At 42.0% G+C, this 23,660-nt stretch overlaps 1 protein-coding gene across 1 annotated transcript in view; it reads left to right on the forward strand.

Annotated features, from left to right (window-relative positions):
• Nucleotides 1-553: 553 nt before the first annotated feature.
• The window catches only part of LOC143900045 (uncharacterized), an 86,138-nt gene continuing 63,031 nt past the window's right edge, over nucleotides 554-23,660 (forward strand). The window contains exon 1 of the mRNA XM_077410969.1: nucleotides 554-3,933. The gene's annotated coding sequence lies outside the window, so the exon portion shown is untranslated. The remainder of the gene's footprint in view (nucleotides 3,934-23,660) is intronic.

The raw sequence follows: 23,660 nt of genomic DNA on the forward strand, positions 1-23,660 counted from the left end.
ATTCTGATATCTTTTTACTCGAACTAAATATTTTTGTTGAAAACTGCGATCGCGCTATACTTAAAAAGTTTTACTTATTGTGTTAGATTATGACGAGCTCAGAATCAATTAAAATAACTAAATGCAATGATTTATAATTTATATGATCCATAATCTTTTGTTACATTATATATTTTATGCTTGTCGAACAGAGATAATTATTAAATTAGATTAAAGTATGAACAAGGTGACCGAGTTTTACAGATTCTCATAAAAGTGAGATGGCAGAATTCCACGTACCTATGTATGACATAGTGGAAGTGTCGCTGACGGCAACGTTGATGGAAAACCGATAAAAACATCGCGATATAGGACAATACAGGATATAGCCCCGATAAGCCGATTCGCCGATCTCGATCCACGGGAATATATCACAGATCCTCGCTCGTATCTCGTATATCCCTTCCCCCGCGTATTTCGCAGCAGCAGCAGCACCTCCACCTCCTACCACGATGATTTCGCCATTTCCCTCTCTCTGCGGTGGCGAGCGGGGCGAGCCGATGCACGATGCAGGGGAGAAAGAAACGGCGCGCCGCCTTCCGACCGGCACGTAGTTGTTCGAAAACCGCTCTTACCTGCGCCGTGTGTGCGCTCGGTTTATCGTATTCCGCGCGCGCCCGTGAGCGGCACCGAGGCACCGACGCCGACGCACCGAGATCCGGGATCCAACGGCGACGTGGCGACGACGTCGTTCGCCATTTGAGAATTTTGAACGCGCCTCCACGCCTCGCGTTTTCCGTCTTTTCCGCATTTTGCGCCTCGATCCCCCAAGTCGCTGGGGATGCTCGGGCGATTTTCGTGACGACTCCGCTTTTTGCGGACATGCGCGGCCGATCGGCGATCGATCGACCGCGGGTAGTCGGTAGCCGGTAGATCGTTTGGAGTCGTTGGACGCGGTCGCGAGTGGTGGTTTACGAGCGCAATCCGATTTCGCGGATGAATTATCTGTGCGGGATAAAATATATAAATGTTGAACAGTGCCACGAATCCGGGATTGTGCGCGATTAGTCGGGGTGCACCGTGCACCGTTGATAACAAGGTCTACGTCTCAAAGCTCAAAGGAAATTGCGCGGGAAAGCAGATATAATAGCCACGTTGATGGACACGTTCGGTTTTGCGCAGTCGTGCCGTCGTGCCTCCAGCCTGCTCCAGCCTCCGGCGCGACTGGAAATTCGCACGAAAGTGCTAACGAACGTTCAGGTTCAGCTGATGTCTCCGATGCCGACGTGCGCGCGATTCCGTTCGCGATTAGCGAGATATATCACGAGAGGCGCGCGCGCGTACACGCGCGTGCAACGCGTTCATTACACCGCACTTATTCTTCTTCGCGTATAGAAGAGCGCTTTAATTCCGGGAATTATTGAACGTTCGTGAGCGACGCGAGTGTGTCATATCTCATCCAATCGAATCTCATCTCCCGAGTGTTATCCCAGCGGTGTACCCTCCGCGGTCTCGACTTCTCGACTTATAATCTGCCTGAATGATTCGACGGGACGAATAAGTAGCTTTTATCCGACCAGTCCGGTATCTCAGGTATCTGGTGGGCATCCATCGCACCGTCCTCGGTAGTCGGTAATCTCCCGTCATTGAGACTCTTCGTCTTCATCCAGGGACCATTTTCCTCGTTATCGAAGAGCCTCCGGAGCGAATCACTCGAGAATGAACGTCGCGATGAGTGTACGATCGACCCGTGGCGTGCGCGCGAGGTCTCAGGACTCTCAGGAGTATCTTGGAGAATCGAACCTCGAAGAATCGTTCCCATCCCCATTTCCACGTACGACCCGATAAGAAGAAATCTCTCGGGTGCCCTTTTCCATCTTCTGCCTTTAGCGATTTCCGCGACTGCAGACTGCAGAGGGAGGACACTTTTAAAACGATTCAAATTTCAGAATCCGCCGTGATTATATATTGTCCTCTCTAGTCTATAGCGATCGTTACAAACGAAAGTCTCTTCACGTTCCTCGAAGGTCGTCGAAACGCGCGCGAGGCGGAAGAGGTAATTTCCAATTCCTCGCGCGAACTTCCCTCGTTCGTCCCAGACGCTCGATCGAAGGTTCGATTAGACGTGCTCGTTCTTCACGTAATACGTAATATAGACAGGACACGTTTCACCGAGAATTATCTACAATTTTCGCAAGTGAGGCAAGCGCATCGCGATTGCATCTCGCTCGGCTCGGGAAGCTATTCGAAGTATCTTGGCTTGGCGCAAATAGGGCCTCTGGACCGATCGACGCGCGACGGCGACGGAGCGAAGTGGTACGACGCTATACATCGATATCAGTCCGGTATCCTCTTCAACGTCAACCAGACGTGAAACGGAAGAAATCTAGCCGCCACTCGGACGTTCCTCCAAGAAATTCACAGAGCTCGGCTTTTATCTTTGGAACTCTGAACGCGGTGCGTTATCGTGCATCGACGATAGCATCTTATTGTTAGTAATCGTTTCATCGAAGCGGGAGAGAGAGAGAGAGAGAGAGAGAGAGAAGCAAAAAATCTCGCTCTCCCGCGTGCGAACTCTCGTCGATTGTCTGCCCGGGGGATCAGCTTCCGACGTGATTCATCGAGGTCGCCGGTTGAGCGGGTCAGGGACGAGGAAGGTGGAATCGGCCGCGACCGGCTTCAGGTCGACGCACGTCGATGCGCGGCAACCTGGATTTCCGCGCTATTTACCGCGACAACGAGGCATCGGGCACGCTCGGATGCGTCGCGCGCTATAATCTTCGTCGTCAACGTCGCCGTCGACGTCGCGATAACGTTTCGCACGTTTCGCGTCGATCGAGATAACAAGGCCGTCATCGTTGTCGCGCGGACGACGTCTGTCGAAAATTCATCGAGCGCTTACGAATTCGCCGCGAGTGCGTCCTGTTGATCGCGACGCGTGTCCTTCGCGAGGTGCTTACCGGGGGACGGAATCGATCGGAGTAGTGCGCCGATTTTCTTTTAAAAAGCGGAGTGCAGGGATCTGGGAATAGCACATTTTTTCATCGGATGAGTATACGAGATACGTGAACGATATGCGATAACTGATTGCACCATTCAATTTTGCAAATTGTCCGTGCGAAAGAGAATTATCGCAAATAAGAGTCACATATTTCGCTGGACTTAAGACTCGCGTTCAATCGTATCGTCGCGCGTTTCCAGCAGTTACGTAAATGTATTTATGTGGGAGTAATTAAGAGATCATTAAGAGCTTAACGTAACATCGACGCGTAATAATGGAGTAACGGCGCGGGCGCGTATCGCGACGGAGCTCGGAGGAATGAAACAGTGGCAAATCGCTTCTTCCGAAGACACCTCTATTATCTATCGAATCGAACAGCGATAACGTCGCGCACGCCGACTGGCAGGTCATTGTCAATTACCCGCACACGAGCGCTTATTAAGGCGCTCGGAGCCGGAGGTTCGTTAAAACGGTATCCCGGCATCCCGCCGATTAGACTCGCCGCCGCGCCGTGGAACAACGTCGCGTCTGTTGCGATCTGTTGTGAGCGTATAGCTGCTCCTCTCTGCTCCTGCCTCTCTTTGCGGTGTGCCTCGCCGCGAGGTGCTCTTTCCGTCACGCTCGTAGCCGATCGCCGAGTCAAAAGGACGAGAAAGGACGGGAAAGGCGGATGAAATATCGAACTGAGGAAATACCGAGGCGACACGCAAGACCGATGCGATACGCGATACGCGCTCTCGTTCTTTCAGCGTTCTTTCGGTGAATGGTGAGGTGATCGCGCGTCCCCGGTCCCCGGCCCCGAAGAGAGATCTCTTCCTCGAGAGAAGGAAACGAAACAGCCGGCAGGGACGCGTCGCCGTTGAACGCGAGCGAAAGGAGGCTCGCTCGTCGAGGAAGATTTATCGTCTCGCGATTCGACGTCTCCGCCGAGAAAATCGTCCTACAGCCATCAGGTTAGTGAACGACGTTCGCACGCTTCCGAATCGGATATATATGTATTGTGCAGATATTCGCGCACGCACATTTTTCCGTTGACTCAATTATTTTCCCTCTTTTTTAAGTCGAGCGATACCATCTACTTGCGATTTATTAACGCCGTTGATATATTCGATTATTAAAAAATTCAGAATCCGTTATCTCTTTCGCGCATAATGTGTATTCTACTCAGGTTTTCTTAAAAGTTGTTAGATTGCGCGTTACAAGCGCGGTGTCACGTATCACGTTAATTGCAAAACAGCGCGCGTTGTCGCGCGCATTCGTCGCTTCGAGGCTTAATTGCGAGACTATCCGTATAGATTAAGCGTGTGGGGCCTCGTTTAGCCGCGCGCGATACGTCCAAGTCCACGTCCAGGCGGTGAAAACGAGCGGCACACATTGTATGCCATTTGCAGTTGCAAGGTCTATAGCTTGCGGAATCGCTCGTGCAGCCAGGCGGGTAAACGCGCTCGCTCGTTACGGCCGAGGCGAGGACGGCGCGGCGCGGCGCGGCGCGGCGAGCCGCGGACGTCTTATTAATGGCCCGTTCGTAAAACGCGAACTTTCGTATTCGGTCGTTATTTCCGCATCAGTCGGCCGGATAATCTCCGCGGATGGCGCGGCCGCAATAAATATCCTACGCGCCCCGCTAATCGTAAATCGCCAGACGCGCTATTTTCGCGCGACGAAAATCATGTCCGTCATCGCGGCCACTTTCTCTCCGCGCGGTAACCAACCGAGCGACGAGTCGAGTTTGATGCGTATACATACTTTAAGGCTTTATTGATCTTTGTATCCTCTCGTTGGTTTCACTTTTTTTCGCTGGATTCGCTGAGAACCGTGCGGATTCCCATGTAAAACGCTCTTGCCTGTCGCCTATCCCATTCCGAGTCGCGAAGAACGATCGCGTAAATCGAGGACTATTAGCGTGGGCGAAATATATTCCCGGTACATTGGAAAGCATATAGAAAGTGCGATATTATCAGATCTGTCGGGCTGAATGTTCTCTCGACCTAAACGCGGCGTACAGGGACGCGATGCATCGCGACTCGCGACACGTGGTATCTTTGCAAAAGGTTTAGGCGATGTTGGCGACGCGACTGCTGATCACGATGCTTGTGCCGTCCGATAATGGCGATAATCATGCGAGAGAAAGTACTAACGAGTACAATGAACGAGGCAATTATCGTTGCATTACCCATCTAACCCATCGCTGAATCGTTCGCGGCTGTAACAGCAATAATGCGGCATCGGCACCATGAGTATGATTACGTAAAAAGTAATTAATGTCCGTTACGCGGATGTCTGGAGCTCGACTGAGTGAGTTATCAACGCCGGCCGATCTTGTACATATCGTTATTAATCATCAACACCGTGTTTGTAATACTGTAGATCGAGATTCACGCTGTAGGTATATATATATCTACCACAGCGATTTTCATCGTTAACGCCATTAACGGCACTTTTTGTCGTCTCATTTACCGAAACGTTACTTTTCGCGGGCAGTCGATGTGCATATAATGTTAACGCATCGCGAGAAACGCGATGTTTGGAGCGCGATATGTGAATTAGTTATTACGCTCAAACTCCATTATCATCGTGTGCCAAGTTCGTTATACATCTGTGGGCATTCAGAACAGCGGCTAAATCTACAATTAAAATGAAGTAACTTTAACGTTACGTACGAGTCCGCGAGTAATAAATTATAAATCCGTAAATAGTACAGTTTGAAATTCCGCGAACCACCCGATACATAGACGTACTGTATAGAAAAAAGGGTTTTTTTTTACAATCGCGTTCGCGGCTATTGAACTTGCCTGCACGCTCTGCGGTCGAATCTTTTATTATATTAGCACTGCGATATATCGATATTGAAGTAGAAATCTTGAGGGATTAATAAGGGTTTTTTTTTGTTTTGTCTTATCTCTATTTACAAAATGAATTTTCAGCTTTAATAATTTTTGATAATTCTATAATGATTAAAATTAATGACAATGTAAAATGCTAAATGAGAACTTTTTTTTATACGCGATATCCCGATTATATAGAAAAAAGAAGATATTTTTGCAAAATATGTTATTTCTCGCATCTTCCTTATCACGATTACATTAACCACCTGATTATCTTCGTACAAAGTCAATTTCAATCAGTAATAGCATCCTGGAATGTTTGAACGCTAAATATTTCATTCTTCTTAACAAGCAACATCTTAGAACATTATTTTAATGCATGAATATTATTTACTGGATTGGAACAAGATCGAGTTCTTCTCGTGTCTGACCATAGTGACAGGATGCAATCACGCGTGAGGCAAACCACGACGGCGCGACAGCGACGATATTAATTCGCGCCCCGCAAGTTACTTTATTCTATCACGCTCTTTATGGGCTGAACGATTTATTCGCGTGTCTCGCCGATATTCTCTCTGGATCGTCGCGATGAGAAACGCGCGCGGTTAAGCGCGATCAACGGGACGACTGTACCACTATACTATACCACAAAGCATAAAGCCATAAAGCATAAAGTAACGCCGCGCCGCAGAAATTCTTCGCGGCACCTGTCGATCGATCGTCCGCTCGTTTTTCCTTCGAGCGCACTTCTCTCTCGCTCAATGGTTCACTCTTCCTCTCGTCTTTGCTCCTCGTTCTCTGTCGCGTCGTATTCGCTTTTATCTTCCCGTGTGTTGTCCGTTACCCTATAACGGTGTGCTTTTGTCAGCTCCGTTCTTTACGTTATTCTCTTCCTGCCTTCTTGTTCTTCTTTTTATTCATCATCTTCTTTACACTTCGTAACACACACACACAAGCACACACTTTTTATATCTTATTATTCTTTTCTTTCGTCAGCTCAGTTCAGACTCTTATCTTCCTGCTTTCGTACATTTATTTTTCTGACACGTACGTTTATATACTGCTGAATTCTTTTCAATCTTATGCTCGTTTACCGATTTTTTATCGTGCTTTTAGTTCCTTCTGCTCGTGTTCTTTGCACGCTCGTTACCTTTGTTTTTTTTCCTCTCGTTGCTCGTAATATGTTCCTCGCTCTAACGCGGTTTAATTTCTTCCACGTTTTTTTCTCTTTTACGTGCACTTTCTAATCTTTTTCTGCCTGCAATCTGCTCGCCACTGAGATTTCTGCAACTACGTGTTAGCGCCGTTTCACAACATCGCCATCTTTACGTCCATTCTAATGTGGGTTACGGTTGGTCAATATCGGGCGATAGCGAGGCATTGGGCGATTAGGATTACGACCCACCATCTTATTCTTTGCCATACTCATTTCCATAATCGTAAAGTACAATATCAGTTTTGTAATACGCGTTCGCGCATCATTTATACGCATCTGTTTTGCGATACGATACACGCATCCCTAACACAAAATTATTATTTTCATTGATGTAACTAAGCCTGCGACTACCTGCGATAGATCGCGTATAATAGCTCGTTAAACTCTAAAGATTTGTTATTGTCGGCGATCGTATAATTACGGTGAGATGATACTATAAGAGAGACAGAGAGAGAATCACGCTTTTATGATCCAATCAAAGTTGCGTCAAGTCAAGTCAGCGAAAACGAAATATTATAAAAATGCGAAGATAGATAACAAATGAAAAATAATCTTCTTAATAAGGTTACAAGGTTCAAGTCGGGATTGGATGCTGTCTGGAATGTCTGGATATCTATAATTATTTGGATAACGCGAATGATGCTTCCATTTCCGATTATTTGGAGATTCTATTTTTTTAATATATCCGAATGTGGGGCAATAGTTTTAGAAAAGGAATAGAAGGAAATTCTTAATTTTACCTTGAAGAATATTGTTTTGGCATACAAATGTTCTCGTTTGTTTTCTTTTTAATCAGACCCGCATCACTGATTTTTCATTAATGTATATATGTAAAATCTCTATAATGTTGAAACACTGGACGCATTGCCTTCTCAGTTCGTTGTAAATCACGAAGACGTTGGTGCAGAAGTGAGATCGCGGGAACGCGATTAACTAAAAATCGTATTAGTTTTTCAAGCGACGGATCTAGTCGAATTCACATCGCTGTTAGAATCGTTTGTCTCACGAGAATCTCGACGAGAGAAAAGATAAAAAGAGAAATGATACCCTTGCTTGTTCGTAGACCTTCAAGTCTTTTCATTTTCGATCGCGCGCGGCGGATTGCGCGCACGAGTCGATTACGCAACAGGTGTTGGAAACTGTACTGCGCGTTGTTGTCGATCACGTAGTAGGTTTATTGGTAATGAGGGTAATATTAATAGTGAGTAGGGATTAATAGCGAACGTACGTATATTGGAAGCTGATATGTATCGTTATGAATTGTGACGTCCGAAGTGATAAAATCTACGCAAATCGTTTCTGTGCACTTTATATCCGCATATATAAATAATATTTTGTCCACGAAACCAATTTAACCCTATGAAACAGGTTTACACGCGTCAGCGATTTTCTGTCACTTTGATATATTACGTGAATTACCACAACGCCACAATGATCTTACATCTTTTATAGTTTTGCTAGACAATTAATTCTCCTGGCAGCTGCAATTCTTTTCAATCTTTCTATGATTTTTATTAACATACTTTATGTTACGAGTTACATGACTATTTCTTCGTGTCAAGATTCTGCTATTATCGTTTTATATATCCTTTTTGTTAAAGAAATTGAATAATTCATCGTAGTTTTTAATACAATAACTGCGATATAGTTTACATAAATAGGACTTTTTTAAAAATAATACAAGAAAATTTGACCCTTTCGTATTTTGTTTCAAGTCCATCCATTGTCGGTAATACTGCGCTATCGTCTCGGCTATCGTTGACGGCCGATGGCAACGAAATTCATTATTCTCTTAAAAATACTAATTGTTTTTATATTTTTTATTTTAGGTAAAAAATCATTGTTCTCAATATTTTACAACATCGTGACAATCCAAAAATATTCAAAGAAAAATATCCGTGATAAAAAACTGCTCGATATATACTACACGACTTTACTTGTCTTCAATAGAACTTCAAATCGAAACTAGGCCTCACTCAGTCGATAATTATTACAATAGTAGATTGTTATTTTTATTAAATTCCATTGTTCTATAATTACCGCTTAGTTTAAATAAATATAAATATATTGATGGAACAAGAAGCATATCTTAATTGACGTTTCTTTAATAAGAAACTATGCGTTCGTTGTACCGCGTTAAAAAATCATTAATAACAACTTAAAATTTGATTGAAAAAAAGCACTCTTATTTTGCAGAGTGCAATTAAATAATGAAAACATATGATACGTTATAATTGTATGCTTAATCTTTTACAAATTAATGTATTATACATTACTTTCGAAAATATAAATTCGAAATATAATCACTAAGATATATGTATCGCCTAATGAAAACGCAATAAATAATATTATTTCTCGAAATTTTTCCTTGCAGGAAGTCGATTTTAAATTTGTCGAAAAAACTTGTGTTCTTAAAATCAGCTTGGATAATTCTTGGAAATGTTCCGTATACGTTCGCAGGATGGCGGGTTGTCTTAGAGTTCGTAGTCGGATTGCTTTACAGTTTTACACAGTCATACGACGAAGCGCGTGATTCTCTCGCGGATGACAATCTTCTCCCGGAGGAAACCGCCGTTTTATGATGGCCATTCGAGCTTGTATCCTATTGTCCGCCAACAACAATTTATCGCCGATGTTCGTCCCCGCTTTATGACTCCTCCGTTTCCTACGAGAGTTTTTTCACTCTCATTTCAGATATATCAGCCCGTATTGATTATTCCAGTAGTAGCCTAAGCGACGTGTTAGTATCGATCGGCGATATAGGTGTGGGCGGAACGTGCATACGTTCCAGTTTTCTCGACCGAATTGCTCGATTTTTTTATGTCTATTTAAATTTCATATCAAATTTTTGCGGTCTAGACTGCTGCCGCGACTGCGATCGATTGATAGGCCAAAAAGGTCGCGTTCGTTGGGACATTTAAATTAACCGGAAATTTAAAAGGATTGAATGATTGTCATGCGTTTAGGTATATCTCTTCTGATCGATATTAGCCATATGTTGTACTAGTTTCCTTAATAATTATAATTTGAATATGATGTGGCTCTATCGGACCAACATAGAACACAACACAGAATATATATAAGATGTAAAAAATTAATAATACCTGTACCACATTAATTAAATACTTAGTAGTTACGTATATTGTGAATGTTTTTCTCTCTCTTGTCTCTTATTGTTATTATATAATTATATAAAATATATTGCGATCTTGGAGTATTTTATTTTTACAAGTTTAAGTAAATTATGTTTTTCCGGTTTTAAAATTTAGGTGCGCTTTAGTATTGTACACAAATTATTCACTAGACTAAATAAACTCATAACATGTGATGCAACAAGAGATAATAATTTATCTACAGCGATAACTCAGCTTTCACAAAGATAATATATAATATCTTTATCTACTTTGTGTTTATATAAAGATATGTGTTCAGTGAAAAGATCTACAAGTGCATTTTTATATGTTATACATTTACTTATTTTATATAAATACGTGTATATATATATATACAAGTTTAAAATTTGCAGGACGTCGGACTATCTAATTCTTACTCGTTACACAATTTCTTTTGTAGATCCGAATTTTCTCGCGCTAAGATTTTTTTCCGAAGAATACACCTTAATTAACTAGCCGCCAAGAATCGCGAAGCACTGCCAGGCAAGAGGGCCTCTTCCGAAATCAAGCCGACCGATAGCGTCGCGTCGCGTCGCGGCGCGCGGCGCCGGTGTAAAGGGGAGAGGGGTGGTATCGGTCGGAGTCTAATGACAGTAATGACGATGGCCGCGTCGTGCGGCGCAACCCTTCCTATAGCGTCCGCGCCGCGTTCGCGCCGCAGGGGTGGGAGTTCAAGGGGGAATTGGGGGGAACGCTCGAAAAAGGGAGCGCAGTCGCGCGCGGCGAACGAGCACCCCCGCACGCGGCGCGTCAGCCGCCCCGTCGTCAGTTTCGGCCGGTCGACGGCGGCCGAAAGTCGCGGTTGCAGATGGACAAGAGGGAGCACGAGGGGGCGGCAGGCCTCCTGGGCCTGGGCCACGGAGGACGAAGAGGAGCACGAGAGCGAGAGGACGGAATGACCGGCGAGGGAGCGCGGTCGGCAAGGCTGTTCGTCAGTGTCGTACGTCGTACGTCGTACGTTGTTTCCGTGGAATCGGACGGAACCGAGAGCGGAACACCGCGCGAGGGTCCCAGCGTCATTGGGTCGGCCAGTGGCGGCGGGACGCGGGAGGGCGAAAGCGGAAGAACCAGACGCGCTTTTTCGTTTCGTGCTCATTGTCAGTACGCGCGCCGCGCTCGGTCCGTGCGTCCCGTTGCGTCGCGTCACTCGCGTTCCGTCGCGTCGCGCTGTCGTGTCAAGTCCGCGTGGTTAAGAGATTGTCAGTGCTCATACCGCTCATCCCCCGCGTAAGATATAGATGAATCGAGAGAAATTGAGCGTTTGTTCTGTGAAATTGAATCTCTTACATCGAAAATTCTCTCTTGGAAAATTTTCTTTTCAATATTTTACATTCTCTGTGAATGTTCTCTATAAATGATCAGCATGTAACGAGATTAAGACGATTGATCGTATTTTTTAATCTTCTCTACTCAGAAATTAGATTTATTATATATAATCACTGGTTTCTCTATCTGCTGAGAAAATTAAAATTAAAGAAAAGGGAGAGAAAGATATTTTTAAAGTTTGACCTCTACGTATCTAAATCAGAAATTCTAAATTTTATATTATGGATTTTTATCAATTCCTTTCAATTTACATGTCTTTTCGCAGAACTGAAGTTCGTCAGTTGTTAATTGAATGAGCCTAAAATTTCAGATTTTGTAACACGATTCGGCAACGATCGATCCGTGATCGTTCGCATCTGGGCATGTGTATCACTTTTATCACGGAAAAACAAGTTCGATAAAATTATCGTCTCCAAACACGTTTGCTTAAAGAACAAAAGTTTCTTTAAAGTTAACGCGATCTGGTACTACTAGCAGCGTCGACAAAGTTAGTTATTAATGCAAACAAATTGCGTTAAAAAGTATATCGCATAACGATATTTTATGAAGCATGAAATAATTCTTTTACGAAACACACGTGGGAAATATCCGTTCTTTTTCCGGACCATATGTGTGTGAGAATACGGTGATAGCCCGCGGATAACATCATCGCGTTTATTGATTGGACACAACTAATCAAATTTAGTTATATATTTTTTAAAATTTTTGAGGAATTGAATTTTATTATATATTACGAGCTATATCCAAGTGGGGGGGTTCCCCCCCCCCCTATTAAATAAAGATAAGATACGCAGAATTTACGACAAAGAAACGCGATAAATTAAAGTCAATATTTTACATGTCATAAGACAAATTTGTCGGACGCGTTGGCTCGCCGTCTCTGTAATGAACCTCGAGAAATTCTTTTGGAAATCACAGGGATTCTTCTAGAAATTCGCAAGTTCTCCGTTAGACGGCTGAGCAGCGCATCCGGTGAATTTGACATGTGAAACATGAGCCGGTGAAGCGGCACGAGCGCGAAAGAGGGGTTGCCTCGACACGTGTGACATGTAGACACGTGGTGGACGAACGTTGAGAGTTGTAACGCCATTGTAACGCCAAAGTCCGCGCTTTTCTTCGCGTGTACGTAGTTGTCGCCTCTCACGCTCGGCTTTGCAAAGCAAAGCCTTAGAGAATCGCGTTTGACCGCACTCGAAGCGGATGGCGGAAAGCGGAAGGTTTAGCGCACTGCAGAATTTAGATCCTACCGCTTCAACGTGATTATATTATTCCCCTTTCCACGAGTATATATAGATTGATAACTGAACGTTATCTAATCTATAGTTCACGTATCGTCCTCCATTTCGCTCCATCTACATAATTTATTTTTATTCGAAACCGGCGCGCCACGCTCGAAATTGTACGCTCTTCGTCGCGTATTTCCATTAGTTTCGTCTTGTTTATTTAAGATCAACTTTTTCATACTTTTCACGCTCTTATAATAATTCTTTGAATCTCGAATTAGAAATCGAAACTGATATGTAGCTTAAAATTTAAAACTATAAATATATGTGAAACTTTTCGTTTTATTCTTAACAAAGGAAATGGGTAAAGAAAATAAGCTCTAAGGTTTGTATTTTGTTACATATATAGTACGGAAAATATAAATCTCGTCAAAATTATATCCGCGTTTTCTGATTTCTGATTTCTGATTCCGAGCAACAAGCTACCACGTGCAAAATATGTACCGTATCACTGCCGCACTGGAAACGAAAAGAAAAGTTCTCTGCGGAAAACCAGTTTCCTCGGAATGAGTAATGGGTAATAAGGTAGCAAGACCCCTCTTATAGCACCAGGTGTTTTGGTTTGACGTCATAGTGAGAAAAAAAGTTTACCGACCCGATGGGAAACTTGTATAACGATCCGATTGATAGTTGCAGAACAGAATATCGTTCACCCGGATGCTAATTGTTGTCCCGGAGAAAAAGAACGGACATTCCGTAATTGTATATAGCATGTATTAGCCACGGCTCGGAAACGGCCTTGCTGGCATTGTTGCAGTCGGTGCGATCGAATGGTATCGGTCTAATAGTTATGTAATTGACTTTTAACGTTGCGACATCGCTGACGTGTACAAGCGCTGTCACGTTCGCAGCGCTTACTTTATTTTGTTTGTTCGAACGATTTTGTCACCGTCGATTCATTTCAACAATCGGAGCCGACTTTTTGCATACTCATATTTTTACAATAAGTCGTTAAACGCAGTCATTAGAAATTCAATGAGAATAATATCTTTTTTCGATTTGCGATAAATGATTCTAAAAATTACATTGGAACTTTATGTTTATATATGTGACACTTGAGTTTCGTCTCAACAAAATTGTGCGGTACATTTTTTATTCCGAATAAAAAGACAGTTACTGCTTATACGACATCAAGGTTCTCGCGCATGTTTCGCGAATCTGTAACGTTACGTAAGAAACGTCGGTCGTGCCAAAAATGGTCGTCGCGAGACCTTGCTCGTTCTTTCTCCTCTTCTCTTATTGCTTTGTATTCGTTACCTTCGCGCTTAGCGTGTATATGTTACTTCACTGAAACAACCAACGTTGCGTTGAAGTAGGCCGCTGTTCCCGCGAATCGCAATGATCGTGCCGTTTTGACCGTAAATAATCGGTGACTTCTCGGTAAGATATCGGCGCGCGTTGTGTATAAACACAACATTATAATTTATAAGATTGTTAAACCAAGCCTTGAAATTAAGACGATCGATCTGCAAGGTGAATCGGCGTAAGTGGTTCTGGCGGGTCTTGGCACTGGAAGAATTCACAGATGTGCAGTGTATAATCGTGGATCATCCAATGCCATCACTTGCTGGTTACCGGATCATCGAAGGATCATCGCCCTTCAACAGCGCGTCAGATTCCTGATTCCTGTCCGTTACTCCGAATCAGGATTCGACGAGACATTTATTGATCAATGTCGCGAGCGATTCCGTTCGGAAATCTATTGGAAATCTACGACGAAATATATAATTTGATTTTCAAGCGGATCATATGACTCGAGAACGGGTAACATTATGGAGATCGCTGTCGCGGCACGAAGAATTGCCCACTTCGATTTCGTCAATCGAATCAAATTATTCCTCAAGATTCGTGCCTCGATGATCGCGCGCAAGTCCCGCGGTAAGCGAAGCGACCCCAGCGATCTATAATGGATATCACCAGACGTCGCATGGATCATTAGTTAGAATCTCTCGAGCGTGTCCTACGCCTGCCCAGTGAAAGTAGATGCACTCTGTTGGAGCCGTTGCTGTTGCAGCTGCTTCCGTTGCCGTAGTTATTACTCCCGCTGCCGATGCCGATGCGCCCGATTAAGAACGAACGATACGGCGAACGGTAATCCTTTCCCATCAGGCAGGCAGTGACGACCAATAAATTGCTCGAGAATGGCGAAGCGCTTTCCCGAAGAAGTGGATTATCGACGATTCGTATTAAACCACTCCGGTGGTCCGACATTATACTATTCCGTTTACTATTGTTTCTAGGATTCTCGAAGCTCGAGGCTCGAATCAATTTCGCGAGGAGAAAAGCAATTCCTTTATCTACCTGGATTCACTGATTTCCAAAGAACCGTAGCTTTAACCGCGTGGAATGTTAGGAATTAGTTTACTAGCTGCGAGGCAAAGTTATCACGTCACGGCGAACTGTATATCAAAAGATATTCTGCGTGTGCAATGTGATTGTATCGATCGTACAGAACGTCGGTATCTATTAGAGATAAAATCGAACGATTTTGTATTTCTCCTCTGAATTGCAGAAATAAAATAACAAAATAAAATAACAAAATAAAATAATAAAATCTATTTTTATACACATCTATATCTGTACCTGTGTGTATCCTCGAATTTATTACTTGTAAGTAAATTTTTATTTATCTCGGCAATGCGAATTTTTTTTATTTAACAATATTTTATTCTATAAATTTAAAAATACTTTGACATACACATAATTATCCAGATTTTTCTCTTAAAATGATATTTCGTCATAATATGAAACACATGATACATATAGATTGTGTGTGAATTCAAATCTCGTAATTCTCTCTTCGCACTGCGCCGTATTAGAGTAACTGTTACTCATTTACATAGTCGTGATTTAAGCCAAATCAGAGATTCCATAGAGAGCTGGTTCGATATTCGAGATTTGCCGAACAGTTTATCATTTAAACCCGTCGCGTTATGACATTTATACGAGACCTCCCTTCGACTTATTTGCTCGGAGAACGCCCCGTGTGTTGGATTAAAGTTATCGAGGTCGAGGTATCGGATGTTGCCTCGCGCGAACAGAAACGTCCCGGGTGTTCGATTAAAGGAAGAAAGAAGCGGTTTATCACGGCGTTACGTGCAGTTTCGCCCACATTTTCTCGCATAGCCGCGCACCTGCCGCAGATAAGAAGCATATCGCGACAGGTTGTAAATGCGGGGTCCGACGTGGCGAACACTGACACTTCTTTTTTTGAAATCCTTTATCTTTTGCTCATCCGAGCGCGAATCTACGAGAACTAATGGAAAATGATGTATCGAGGGTAAACGAAGCAGAGACTTATATACGGTATTTTTTATACTTTTATGACGAAAAATTCATGTTGTTGTAGCAGGAATTAGAACATATTTATTCTTTTAGCAGTTTTTTTATCGATCCGGCAAAAATTGCACACGTCATAGTAGGTTATAAGTTATAAGTTTCCTTATGTAGGTTTTTTTAGAGTTGTGAGAGGGAGAGAATATATTTCCTGCGTGAAATCGCGATGTGAAGTGGAAGTTTAGCAAAAAATATAGCTACAGCAAAAAGTATAAAGCTGCAAAATTTTTCAAACACGTTGACCGATGGTTGCAGAATAGAGAAGTTCTCGAGTCTTTAGAAATTCTCTATTTTATAGCCAATCAACGTACTTAAAAAATGTGTCGTACGACGAATGAAATATTACTCTAATACAGTAAAGTGCGCAGTAAGGATTCAAATTGTTTAATTAATCCCGCGCCAATTACAGCTGTTTAAAATTTAGAAATTTGTGCTTTGCTCGAGGGCCTCGTATATAGCGGAAGGATGCAACGACGTAATATATCGTATTAGAAGGTTTCCCCGTAAGGAATCCTCCGATGACAATCGATCCATCACTTTCGAGTAGCGCGAGCGCAGGAGCGGCGCGGCGCGCGAGCACCGTTAGCCAAGAAGATCGCGCAAACTCATCCGACACGACGCGACGCGACGCGGATCGCCATAGTTTCGAAATAACACGGACAAGCCTTGGCGGCGGCCGGAGGGGCCGGAGCGTTGGTTGCGATGAAACGTGGCGCTAATGCCACGTTAGGTATAAGTAAGGCCGAATTGCAGGGCACGCGGGTGGAATGCCGGCGCGGCGCGCGTTACGACGAACCGGGCGCAGTGCGGCGGGCACGGCAGCGTCGACGATGAAATCGGAAGTCGGTGCCGTGTCGGGGTATTTATCGACCCCGTTGCCATGCCAGCCCCACGTGTACACAAGACCACCACCCGGCCGTCATTATGGATCACGGTATAGTCCGGCACTCCGGCCGACCCCGGCCCGTGCACACCTGCGCCCGCAACCCGCGTCCGTGCGTGCGTGCACGCGCGAAATCAGATTGTTATGGCCCGAGGTAAGAAAAGCGACGATTAATCGCGTTGCTTGCGGAAAGGTCGCCACCGCCGTCGCCGTCGCCGTCGCCGTCGTCGTCGTCGCCGCCGCCGCTTTTCCGCGTGCCCAAGATAGCCGCGCGATTCGCTGAGCCATCGATTCGTTCAAAGCCAACACGCACTAGCGGAATACTCGTAACGATCATCGATACGACTACGGCCGACTACTTACTTTTGTTAATAAAACAATATTGTCTGTTTCGAGTTAATTAAGAAATTAAAAAAAAGGGGGAGCTTAGAATACCTCACATATGTACGTTCCGCATTTACGAGTTTGGAAGTCGAAGGGGGTAACGGCATATTGAACCATATGGAACAAATTTTAGGCATTGAGGAAGGTCGTAAATCATTAATGAACAGCCGCAATTATTTACGCTCTTTTTTAATCTTGGAAACAAATCTCAGAAACAAACATGCACGAGTGTACTAATTAATTATTTATAGATTAAAATCATGCTTCGTAGCTTCGTCATCTTAGCTAAACTATAGACTATCGACTATTATAGGTAGACTGTTATTTTATATCACGATAACTCTATAGGAGAGGCATGGCATAAAAATTCCTGTAGATATACTAAATTACATTAGCATTTGATGGCGATCGATTTCATTGGCTACAAAGTGATCGTGTTAATGCTACCACGACCTCGGCTAGGCGGCATCCTAGGCGGAAATGGGAAGTGACGTCAGCAGGTAGAATCGGTGTTTACTGCGGAGGTAATTTGAATCGACGAGCAAACGAGAAAAGAGTGACAGTGACTGAGAGATGCAACGATGGCGGGGGTGTAGTGGAACAATACCTATTCAAAGATTCAAACTAATCTCCGCTGCAGTAGCGTAGTCAAAAATTAATTTCGAGGCTTCTAAATTTTGATATCGATAATAAAATTACGGAGAGAATGAAAGGTTGTGATATTTTTTACGTATTTATTATATTTTACACATATATATATGTATGTATGTATCTTAACAATGGAAGATAAAGTTGCGGGCATTTAGAGGTGTGCAAATGTACTTTTGCATCCCCACAACCCTCTCTTTTTTTGTCCGCTGCCTAACTACGTCCTGGCGGTATGTCTGTTTGAGGCTATTGTGAAATTGTTACTCATTCGACTTTTTCTGTCTTCTTTACTGAATAGACTGTGAATGCCAAAGGCGTCATCGTTTTTTAACTCAGTCAACGCGCTCGGTTTTGTTTGACATGAAAAAAATAGATTGTTTAATTCTGTACAAATATTGTTTTTAATACTACTCTTACGCAATACGTTTTGTTTTAAAATCTTTCAAAGTGAAAGTGATATGAGCTTCATCTCACAATTAGAGAAACTTGCTTTGACAACAGTAATGATATATTATAATGCCAGATAGTAACAAGATAGCATTACGAAAGCTGATGTTAACTGACATTACCGAGGCCGATGACTGTTGAAATTTGAATATCGATATAGACTGAATGCATTAGTAGCTGCAGTACGTCCGATTTCATTATTGCAAAAATACATGCAATTCTTGGTACAGCTGAGCTAAAATCCCATTTATATTTTGACTATCAGTTTGTTGTCAAATTAGCAGAAAGTAAAAAAATAAAACGGTACTATAAAATATAATAGAAAGCATAGGCGACATTTACGTTCGGTGACAGTCTTTTACGTTTTACGTTATAATATATTGCGCGTCAATTTATCACAAAGTGCTTCAGGCTGTACGAGAAAGTTCGATTAACTCGATACGACGTATCTTTTTTTCCGATAGTAATAATGTGGGTGCTTAAAAGTTCCAAACATTTTTATTCAACGATTTAAAAAAAATTATTTCATTTATCTTTTATCCATTATACCGGATATTTGTCGTAAACCTAGTAGAAAAGCATAGCGAAGGTGCGAAAGAGAGAAGAGAGAGAGAGAGAGAGAGAGAGAGAGAGAGAGAGAGAGAGACTGGATGGATGTAAAGCAGGGGGTCAACGCGTAGAGCAGGTGGGTCCACTCGCACCTGATGCTTGTATACCACTTCCGCCCAGTTGTACTCCAACCGTAAATTTACGATTCCGCGTGTCTGAGGCGTGACCGATTGCACGAAGTATATTCATTTACAAAACCCACAGACTATAGCTTCAGTTGCAATTAAACATAACTGTTATAATTGCCGCTAATTACCTACTCGAATAAGTAAGGTTAGATAGAATTTAAGAGTGATGGTGGTGTGATGCTGTTACCAAGTGCGGCTAAATCATAAATCAGTTGCTCAGTCTGCGTAATGTACAAGATAATTCGCAGCGTCGACGTGTAATATACAATGTTTAGATATATAAACACAGATATTGTCTTGAAATTTTCGTGCTGATAGTAAAAACAAAGTTTAACTAATAGGATATATCAATTTAAATAGCGTAAGAAAAAATTGTATTTTATAATTAAATTTGCACATATATATTTATTTAAAGATTATTTTAAATTGTTTAAGAGATATAAAAAATGCAATAAGATATTGTAATTATATAGATAAGCGCAAATTTTCAACGATCGATCGTGAATTAAAAGACGCATGTCTCTCAGCGATTCGACCTGCCGCGGCCGGCTCGGAGGCCGGAGCGGCGAATCACGAAAGAACTCTCGCGTTTGCATGAAGGAGCGATACGCGTGGGACGACGTATTATATACGTGTGGTTCGTCGAATGGTTTGTAATCGCAAAACGCCGTCGCAGGAAATGTTTCGGATGTCGTGCTCGGCGTAGCTGCTAAATCGCTCGCGGAATTATTAATCACCCTCTGGCGTGCATTACGGTATCGCCGTTCTATTGTTCGCTCCGAGCGAATGACGGAAGCGAAGGAGATGTACGAGAGGTACACTCGAGGAACGCCGGAGAGACGTTCGACCCGTTCGACGGTCGGGTAACGCAGAGGAGGTAACGATGATGAAAATGTACGAGGAAAAGTTACGCGAGGCTATAAAGCAAACGAAGAAACCGTTGAATAGAAACAACCGTAGATTCCACGAAGGCAGATCGAGAAGGGCAGACAGAGGAGGGAACGGAGGGAACATGGAAGCAAGAGCTGAATGAAGTAAGTGCGCACGCGGCCGTGCTTCCGGTTTCTCTTCTTCTGCTCCGTCGTCTGTTCTCTTCTATCTCTCTTTCTGCAACGCGACCTCTCCTTTCTCTTCTCGCTATATATATTCACATTAGAGCGCGTGTGCCTCTTGTACGCGCACTCTGATAAATTATTATTTTACGCTGTCTTACGCTGACAATGAGTTGTATTTCTTAAAGCTGCGGTTAGGACCAATATTAGATAATACGGAAGGAAATACGAGAGATAAAGAGAGAGAAAGAGAAAATTTATATTCTATATAATTCTCTATGTGCGCGTGCAAACATAGGTGTACAAAATAAATAGGTATCACATATTTTTGTGAATTATGAATACTAAAGGTTAAAGACAAATAAATAATACAATCTTATATTTTTATCTAATTTAACAAATTTTTTGTACATGTTGTTTATTTATTAAAATATTTAATGTCGAAACAAATTGTTAAAGAAGATAGATTTTAATGCAGTTTTGCTAAAAGAATAGCTTTATAATATATAGCTTTCAAATTAATCAAAAGAGATAAAGCTAGATAGAAAATATGCGATTTCTACGATATTCTCGATAAATTTGAAATATATGTTACGCCAAGGAATTTCAAAAAGTATTTAGATTTACCTTGGAATGCAATTTCATTAAGTGAGTTGTTTGCCCGCGATTTGTATATTGTTTTGGGAAAGTATGTTACTAATTTCGCTTTAGAAATTCGTCGGCCGATTCTCTTGCGACTATAATGATCATGTCTAGTGGTTCTTTATGTATGTACTTGACACGCATGGTCTCAAGTCGCTTGACTTTTCAGGTTTGAGCGTAATCCCGAATTGGAGCACGACTCCTGGAAAACGTGTTAATCGAGTTAACCGATCTGTAGGTCGTCGGATCATCTCGGTCACGTGACAGTTATGCCCGTGAGAACTATCTTTCATTTATCTTCCCTTCTTTATCTCCCTTGATTTTCCTAGATTTGGTAAACGATACAAATTCTTCTTTCTCTCAAACGGCCAGTTCCAGGAAGAGAGGGTTTTTACAATATGAACCGAGTTTGCACTTATTTTAAATAGCTTTTTTTTTAATTTTATGGTGAAAAGGAGAAACATAAAAAAACAAACAAACGTGTATGGTATATTGCAACATCCGAAATATCTTTGTTCATAACAAATTATTACAAATTAAATAATTATTGCTTATATATTTGCGGTATAAACATTTTAATTGATAACATAACGTACACACGTATACAGTACGACACATACGTAAAGGCAATATTTATGTTTTACTTCGCTTGCATGTATGTGTTGGGAAATGATTAATATTAGTCAGAAATATAAAACATCACGCGATTAATATTTGGTTATAAATGAGCTTATTTTCACGCATATACGCGCGCCTTAATACACGCGAATAAATGCATGAGGATAGTAGCGCGCGAGGGTCCGGCGAGGGTACGAATCGATATGCCTTTGCCAAGAAAACGTCACGAAAAAGTCCATCAATCATTGCGTACACAGGCGTAGTGTGAGTGAGCGTGTACAGCTCACACATACACACACATACGCGCTCGCTCTTTCTGACGGATATTCGATACAATACACAGATCGAGCGCGGCAATTTATTTATGCTTGATACAACGGAAATCAATGGAGTTAATCGAGCCAGTTGACCAAACGCTATTTTCAGCGATTTTCCCGAATTTTCATGAGTTAAATTATAATGAAAACGTTCTTTTTGTAATTAATATAGCACATTACACATATATTAAGAAACATTGTAAAAATATTTTTATTAATGTACACAATACAAAAAAATAACATAAGTAAACATATAAATTAGTCGAAAGACAAATTGCAGGAAAGATTCAATAATATTTTCTCTGGGAAAAGAGAAGCTATCTTCAGATGCATTAGAGAACGTTGCTTTACTATCATTATGCAGTAAAATGAGCTTTGAATTAGTTATTGGAATGTAATTTGCGTTAGTGTGAGGACACGTGACATAAACTATGTATTATAAAATTTCTAGACACTGACGAAAGGGAGGAGCCTAAAATCCTCTGAAGTGTCGGAGGGCTCGCAAGCTTGTAAGCTCGTACGCACGCCATACGTCCAATGAACGAATGGCGAGCAAAAAAAGTTTCGAGCTTGTCGTGTTTCCAAGAACATTTTGTTCGATCGATGCAGCCCTGCCATTACTGCTGGTAGATAGGTTGTGCTGTTGCGCTCGTCCGCTCTCTTGCATACGTGTATATCATCTATCGACGTATTCACGTCGTTCATGATGTGACAATAATGCTTGTTTTGTTATTCTAATGCGCTTTGACGGATGGAAAAAAAGATTTTCATCCCTTCTGATTGCGACATGAAATATGACAATGATCGCGTGACATATTTGATGTTTTGTAAAGATAGCTCGCGATACGTTATATTGACAACAGTAATGATACTTGCAAAATTTCACATTTTTCGATATCTATATGAATAATTATCTCAAAAGAAAATATATGTAATATTCTTTGAGGAGATCTAGATTATTTATATATCATTTTTTCTATGCACTCTCCTATTTTTCCCTCTGCCTAATATTATTCCCAGAATATCGAGTCTTAACGGTTTCGAAGTTTTTCAAGTATTTGGAGCATGTCTTTGTCAATTAGTACCCTCTACCAAAATTATATACATATTCCGGAAATCAGGATGGTGAAAAATTACGATATTTACATGACTGGAAAAAAGGTCGCTTCGTAATATTATATGATTAGATACTTGACGACGTTGAAACGGTAACTGCGTTACTTTCCTCGGTCAACGTTAATTTGTAATCCAGGACAAGTTGACGGTAAAGGGGTGGCGGGTCGTACTCGGTCGTAGTGGCGCCGACCGTTGCTTGGAAAGAATACCTGCCACATTATTGCCACATAGTTCTTCTACCGCTGTGAAAATTAGCACAAGCGCTGGGACGATCGATCCGTTTAATGCAGATGTCTACGTACACGCGTAGTTCAAATATTCCTGGGAACTAATCCGACTCTAGTTTATTTTTTCTATATAACTATACAAAGAGTGATGACGATATTCTCCAATACCAACGCCTCGTACATTATTTTCAGTTTTGCTTGAATAGGTAGTTAAAATTGGTTTAATTTGTTAGTTAGTCCATTAGCATTAATTCTTATTTATATAAAATATTCAGTTTATATATTTTTATATGCATTACTGTATAAAATATTTTACTTCAAATCGCTCTCAATTTCGAAAAGTTAGATTTAAATTAAAAATTTCTATGTCTCTTTTGTTATAATGTAATTATACATGAATATAGGTATTACTAACGAATTTTATAAAAAAAATTTTTTTTAATTTTCTAA

This window comes from Temnothorax americanus, unplaced genomic scaffold (genome assembly GCF_048541705.1).
Source record: "Temnothorax americanus isolate GAGA-0224 unplaced genomic scaffold, ASM4854170v1 Scaffold3, whole genome shotgun sequence".
In the NCBI taxonomy this organism is placed as follows: Eukaryota; Metazoa; Arthropoda; class Insecta; order Hymenoptera; family Formicidae; genus Temnothorax; species Temnothorax americanus.